General features: G+C 38.1%; 1 pseudogene across 1 annotated transcript; it reads left to right on the forward strand.

The window, feature by feature from the left end:
- Positions 1 to 1014: 1014 nt before the first annotated feature.
- Positions 1015 to 1876, forward strand: LOC308258437 (syntaxin-3-like; annotated as a pseudogene). Its single transcript has one exon. The product of its transcript is annotated as a syntaxin-3-like (transcript).
- The last annotated feature ends 6080 nt before the right edge of the window (positions 1877 to 7956 follow it).

The following is a 7956-nucleotide window of genomic DNA, read 5'->3' on the forward strand; positions in this document are numbered from 1 at the left end:
ATAAATAGAAAACACTAACAAATTTGGTAGATATTAATCTAAATGTAGAAATAAACAAGTATATAAAAATAGTCTAAATTTTTAAATTAACCAAAAGAAAGTAGGAGTAGCTAAGTTAATTTTAAACAGAGAAAACCTCAAAGTAGGAAATTTCATTTCATAAGGATAAAGAAGAGTATTACACAAGGATAATGAGGTAAATTTTCAGTAATATAAGATACTTTATTGTGTACACGCCTAAAAGCAGAATGTCAGGTATGGTGGCACACATCTTTAGTTCTGATACTTGGGAGGATGAAATAGAAAGATCTCATGTTATAGGACAGTCTCAGCAACTTAGCAAGAACCTCAGAAACTTAGTGAGATCCTATGTCATAATTAAAAAGAAAAAAAAAAGTACTGGAGGTATACCTCAGAAATAGACTGCCCCTGCATTCAATCCCCAGTTATCTTCTTTCCCCTAAGAACAGTTGTCAAATTACATGACACATGAAATCTAATAGAACTAAAGAAAAGTAAATGAATGAATCCCTTGTTACTTTTGAAGACTGCAATACCTCAGGACATAAATGTACAAACACAGCAGGCAGAATATTAGTGAGAACACAGTTGAGAACCACATCACAAATCAGCTCTGTACAACGGATGTCTAGACATTGTTTCATCCAACAAGAGCATAGGCATTCTTTTTAGACTTATTCTAAAGATAAAGTAAACAAAGTGGTATGGGATTTGTGAAAGAATACACAAATAGATGTGTATTCACAGAATACAGTGATCAGAAAGAGACCCACAATAACATAGTCAACTGATCTTTGGCAGTGGAGCAAAAGCAACACAATGAAGGGGAAAAAAAAGAGTCCTTTTGAAAATGATTTTGAGCGGCCACCACCCGCCTTGGCCAGAGCCCGCAGCTCGGTCACCTTGGCCCGACCCTGCCGCCACTTCCAGCTGCTCCAAGGGGACCAGCTCACCTGGGTCGGGCTACCTGCCCCCGGGCACCTGGGTGCCAGGATGAAGGACCAGCTGGAGCAGCTGAAGGCCAAGCAGCTGACACAGGATGATGATGTGGACAAGGTAGAGATCGCTATCGACAACACAGCGTTCATGGATGAATTCTTTTCTGAGATTGAGGAGACTCAGGTTAACAGGGACAAGATCTCAGAGCATCTGGAGAAAGCTAAGAAGGTCTTTAGTATCATTCTCTCTGCACCGATTCCTGAGCCAAAAACTAAGGATGACCTTGAGCAGCTCACAGCAGAGATCAAGAAAAGAACCAACATTGTCCAGAACAAACTGAAGGGCCAGGAGAAGCATACTGAAGATGAGGTTCGCTCATCAGCAGACCTTCAGGTCCAGAAATTCCAGTACTCTGTCCTGTCTTGGAAGTTTGTGGAGGTGATGACCAAGTACAACGAGGCTCAGGTGGACTTCGTGAATACAGCAAAGGGAGAATCCAGCAGTAACTCAAAATTACTGCCCAAAAGGCCACAGATGAGGAGCTGGAGGAGATGTTGGAGAGTGGCAACCCTGCCATCTTCACTTCGGGGATCATCAACTCCCAGATTTCCAAGCAAGCCTTCAGGGAGATCGGGGGTCAGCACAAGAACATTGTGAGACGGGAGAGCAGGATCAAAGAGCGTCAGGACATGTTTATGGACATTGCCATGCAGATGGAGAATCAGGGTGAGATGTTAGATAACATAGAGCTGAATGTCATGCACACAGTGGACCACGTGAAGAAGGCAGGGATGAAACTAAAAAAGCTGAGACATATCAGGTCCAGGCCCGGAAGAAATTAATAACTATCATTGTGGTAGTAGTTGTACTGCTGGGCATTTTAGCCTTCATTATTGGAATTTCCATTGGGCTGTAAGTGGCCTAAGGGGCTGCTGAACTGAAATTTGTTTCCGATCTTTCTTCTCCACCTTCTGGGTTTGTGGCTGATTCCTCCTGTTGCTCCTCACCATTGGCCTGTACACTGACCAGCTCCTCTTCCCACCTCTCTTAGAACCTGATTTCATTCCAGCCTTGCATGGCCAACCTTTTCTTCAGATAGCAGTGGAGTTTGAAAGGCCTTCCTGAGAGCAAGGGATACCTGTTCCTTTGTTTCCTTGTAACCACCCTTGGACCTGACTCAGCAAGCAATCTAGCCCTGGAAGAACGCAGCCTACCTGACACAGCCTTGAGTTTGCAAAACCACCTCCTGCCCCAGCACCTGATGTATCTTCCCTCCTGGACTCTAAGAACCAACCCAGCTTCTCTTTCCCTGTGGTGTATGTGAAACTGTACCTTGCACCTTGGAAAGCCCATGTGAGACCATTCCAAGGTATGGACTTTCTGCCTCATGGAGTACTCTTCTCCCAGAAACTGTAACTATATTTTTTTAAGGGGGCATAGAAGTGTCTTTAACAAAACAGCTGAATTTTTTTTTTTTTTTTACAGCAGTAGCTCAGAGTTTTCTATTGGCAGGATGCCAGTCCCATTTGCTGTTCCGATGTCCTGAAAACATCAGCATCTGGCAGATGAGATTTTGGTCTGCAAATTTGACTTGTGTGAAATTCACCCTTACATTAAGATCTTAGTAGGTTTGGCTTGGGGGCCAATTTGGCTTTTCTCAATGTTATATTCTCACATGTTTATTCAAAGAGGGGCTTGGATGAGTCATCCGAGGTTACCTTTTTGCAAAAGCTGAGGGTATGGGATGTATGTTTCCATGTATGGGTGTTGGAAACTGGATGCTTGCTGTTCAGATTCTTTGTGAAGCCATCACCTTGTTGCCCAAAATAAACAGGATTCAAAATTGGGCCAGGGACAAGTTGCTAGATTCTCAGGATCTGGAATTATTTCATGAGGCTGTGAATATTCAGTCTACTCGTGATTTCAGGTATATTTTTATAACTCTTTATGTAATGTATACGTACATACACATGTCTACCTCTCAGGAAGTAGGAAAATAAAAGTGGAAGATACTAGGACTTCAAAACCAAAGCAAAACTTTGAGTTAGACTAAAAATTAAGTAAGGCGCATTTGCTTATTTGCAAATAAGTCATGTAAAAATATAATTTCCTCATGTCATCAAGAAACTTGTTTTCTGGATGAGTGCCTTTGGACTGAGTTGACTGCCATTGTTTTTCTGTATAGCAGATGGAAGGTGTAATATATTGCTTTGCTCATTGCTGCCTACACCTGACTTTTCCTGAGAACATCCCACAGAAATCTGATTATCACTCACAAGACCTATGGAATGCCCTGTCTCTGCAGTTGAGTTTGTTGGGAGGACTAGAAACTACAGCTATTTCTGCTGTTGGGCTAATGAGCTTGAAAAGTTCTTAAATCAACCCTAGTTCTTACAACAGAGGAAGCAACAGCCAGGAAATCTTCATGGAGTGACTGCTAACCCAGTGGTGAGCGCCTTAGATCCCTGCTGGTCTTTGCCTGCCTCCTTGATTTTGAGTATAAGCTGTGTTTCAACTTTGACCACAATGCCGTCTAAGATATAGTGAGTGTCCTCACCAGGCACTCCCCATTGGTTCCCTCTGCAAAGGCTTCTCACTCCTGGTCATCACCAGCACTCCAGCAGAGCCACAGGGCTGCTTCTCCCTGTGGCTATGATGTCAAACAGGGTACTGGCCCTATTAACAAGGCGAGTCAAACTGTAATCATAGATGTTTGCTGTCCCAAGATGGAGGCCTGTGGCCTAATGTGTGGAATACAGTATGTGAAGGGTTTTTGTTTGTATTTTTTAAATGTAAACTTTATTGTTTTATTGCTAACTTAAAATAAATGACTTTATATTGATTAAAAAAATAAATAAAAAATAAAAATGATTTTGAAACTGACTACATGTAAGAAGAAAAAGGGAAGGAAAAGGAAGAAGAAAGAAGGAAGAAAAGATGAATAAATCTAGATATAAGTTTTATGCCTATCTTAAAAGTTAACTCAAAGTCATTCATATATATAAATATGAAATAAAAATTTACTAAAATTTAACACTGTAAAGAATTTAGGTGATTGGATTCATAAATGCCTTTTTGGTTGTAAAGAGAAAAGGCGTGAATGATTAAAGAATTGTTAAGGCTGGACATGGTGGCACACGCTAGTAGTCCACGCACTACTAGCGAGGCACCACTTGGGAGGCAGAGACAGGAGGATCACATAGGTTTGAAGCCAGCCTCGCTGGTTTAAGAGACCCTGTTTCTAAATGAAAAATATAAAAATAGGTCTGGGAGTGTAGCCTGGAGGTAGAAGGTTCCATGAACCCCAGTACCACAAAAAAAAAAAAAAAAGAATTGTTAAGCAGGACTTCATTAAAATTAACATTTTCTTTTCTACAAAAGACATCCCTAAGTAAATATAAACTTAAACCAAAGACTGGAGAAAATATTTGCAAAACACTATCATACAAAATACTGTCATTCAAAGCACACAAAGAATTCCTAAAACTCAACAATAAGAACACAAAGCACAATTATGAAGTGGAACAAAAACATTGAATGACACCTTAACAGAATGACAGACTGTTGGTGTTTTAGTCCATTTTAGGCTTATTTAACAAAACACCAGAGACTGAATAAATTATAAACAATAAAATTTTATTTTTTCTTTTGGTTCTGCAAACTTAAGATATTAGGCCATATATCTGGTGAGGGTCTTCTTGCTGTGTTATGACATGATGAAAGGCCTAATGTTATTGCATAGTTTCAGAGAATATGAAACAGAGACAATGCAGAGAATGAGAACAAACAAGAGAAAACAGAGGCTGAACTCATCAGAATATATTACATAACTACTCCCATAATAACAGACTCAGTCCATTCAGGAGAGTGCTGCCTTTAGGCCTTAATAATTTCTTAAAGGTGTTTATTTTAATATAATCATGAATACAAATAAATTAAAACATAAATTTAAGAGGAAACATTCAAACCACAGAGGATGACAAATAAGTATATGAAAATATGTTTAGAATCATAGATCATCAGGGAATTCAAAATTAAAAAAAATCTTAGCCGGGCGTGGTGGCACACGCTTGTAATCCCCGCGCTTGGGAGGCAGAGACAGGAGGATCGCACAGGTTCGAAGCCAGCCACGCGCACTGGCTTAGGAGACCCTGTTTCTAAATAAAAAAAATATAAAAATAGGTCTGGGAGTGTAGCCCGGAGATAGAAGGGCTTCCAGGAACCCCAGTACCACCAAAGGAAAAAAAAAAAAAAAGAAATATCTTGATATACCTTTTATAATGGCTACAATTTAGAACATTTGCAATACAAAATGCAAGCAAGTATATGCAGCAAAAATAAACTTCATTATTGCTGGAAATTGAAACTGTGTAATGGTTTGGCATTTTTTTACAAAATTAAACATATTCATACCCTATGATTTAATAAGTGTTCTTTTTGGTATTTACTCAAAGGAGTTAAAAAATTATGTTTGTACATATACTAGCACATAGAAGTCTGTAGAAGTTTTATCCATAAGTATGAAAATCTGGAAACAACCATGATGTTCTTCAGTAGGTGATGGGTGAATAAATAAATTTTAGTATATCTAGAAAATACATTATTATCTAATGCTAATAGGGAATGAGTTATCAAATTATGAAAAGACATGGAAGAAGTTTAAATGAATATTGTAAAGTGAAAGAAGCCAATTAAAGGTAACATACTGATAATTCTAATACTGTAACATTCTGGAAAGGGCACTGTATTGAAGATAGTCCAAGCACTAATTGATTATTTGGGATCAGGGCAGAGGGAGGGATAAATAGGCAAATCACAGAGAGTTTTAGGGAAGTAAAATTGCTTCTGCGATACTATAATGGTAGAATCATGTCATTATACATTCATCAAAGTCTGTGGAAGGTACATCAACAGTGAACATACATATAAACTGTGGACTTTGGGTGTGATAATGATGTGTCAATGTAGGCTCATCACTTGTCATAAATGTACCACACCTGTGAGCAATGTAGAGTTTATACCTATGGAAAAGCAAGGACTACTGTGGACATCTCTGTATAGTCTTCTCAATTTTATAGTTAACCCCAAACTACTTTAAATACAAAGAATAGCTTGGTATAGCAGGACATGATTGTAATTCCAGTATTTGAGAGACTGAGATAGAAGGATTGCAGGACTGTATCCAGTCTCAGAAATTTAGGCCCTGCTCGAATTACTGAAATGCTATTTCAAAATAAAAATAAAATAGAGCTGGGGGTATAGCTCAGAGATAGCATGCCACTAGGTTCCATTTCCAGTACTACACCCCACTCCACACACACAACTAATAAAATTATTAAAAATACAACTAGCAGTACAAGGAAAAATATGTTTTCCATTTTTTTTGGTAGAGACCCAGAATTAGTTTTGCTGTATTATATGGTAGCTTCATTCCTATTCTTCTGAGGATCCCCCATATTGTTTTCCAAAGTGGTTACACTAATTTGCAATCCCACCAACAATGTATTAGAGTGCCCACTTCTCCACATCCGCCCCCAGCATTTTTTGTTGTTTGTATTTTGAAAGTTTTGAATGATTATAATTCTAGCTGGAGTTAGGTGAAATCTCAGGGTAGTTTTGGTTTACATCTCTCTGATTGCTAATGATGTTGAGCATTTTACTCATACATTTATTGGCCTTTTGAATTTTTTTGTGTGAAGTGTCTATTTAGTTCACTTGCCCATTTTTTGATTGGTTTGTTTTCTTAGTGCTGAGTTTCTTAAGTTCTCTGTCTATTCTAGATATTAGTCCTCTATAGGAGAAATAGCTGGTAAAAATGTTCTCCCATTCTTTTGGCTCTCGGTTGAGGTTCTTACTAGTTTTCTTTGCTGAACAGAAACTTCAGTTTAATGCAATCCCATATATTGATCCTTTTTTAGTTTATTGTGCCTTTCGTTTCTTGTTGAGAAAGTTTTCACCTGTACCTCTGTGTTGCAGTGTTGGACCTATACCCTCTTCAAGGAGCTTGAAAGTCACTGGTCTGATTTCCAAGTCTTTTGTCCGTCTTGAATTTACTTTTGTGCAGGGTGAGAAGGTGTTTTTTTCTCCCATTTTCTGCATATGGTTAACCAGTTTTGCCAATATTATTTGTTCAAGAGGCTATCTTTTTAGCACTTTTATAAAAAAATCAATAGGCTGTAAGTGTGCAGACTTATTTTTTATTATTTTTGAGTCTTCTACAATATTATCCAGCAATACCATTTCTGGGTATCTACCCCCCAAAAAAACCCAAATTACTACACTAATACATGCATAACTATGTTCATAACTGCACAGTTCACAATTGGCAAACTATAGAACCAGCCAAAATGTTCATCAACAGATGGATTACAAAACTATGGGATATGTACACAATTGAATTTTACTCAGCCACAAAAAAATTAAATCATGATATTTTAAGGGAAATGGATGGAATTGATGAAAAGTATGTGAGATTAGTCACAAAAAATAAGAAACTGGATGCTCTCCCTAATATAGGTAAGCTAGGGAGAAAATGAGTAATAGGAGAAACTCTAGACAAAGAAGTAGAAAGTACAGATGAGCAATAAGGTGACTCCACTGAGAGGGATGGGAGGGGGAAAGAGAGAAATTTTCTAATGTACTAATGTACACTTACAAACATAACAAATTCAATCACTAAGCCAAACATGAGAAGGGGGTAGGGGGCAGGGAATGGGGTGGGAATTAGGGAATGGCTAATTGGGTGATGTGTGCATATATGCCTCTACCAGCTTGTATTCTATTAAGGTGTATGACTACAATGCACCAATAAAAAGAAAAAAAATGTCATCTTGGAAGAATAAATTTCATATTCCCATACTTTATTTGACTAGAGGAACACAGTTAAATGAAATAATATAATAAATAAATAAGAAAAATAGGATATTCCAAAGAACATTTCAGAGGTCATTGACTGCTCCTAAGGTACACAGATTTTTCAAGGCAAACTTTCATATC

The sequence above is a fragment of the Muscardinus avellanarius genome (genome assembly GCF_963383645.1).
Source record: "Muscardinus avellanarius genome assembly, chromosome: 2".
Taxonomy (NCBI): Eukaryota; Metazoa; Chordata; class Mammalia; order Rodentia; family Gliridae; genus Muscardinus; species Muscardinus avellanarius.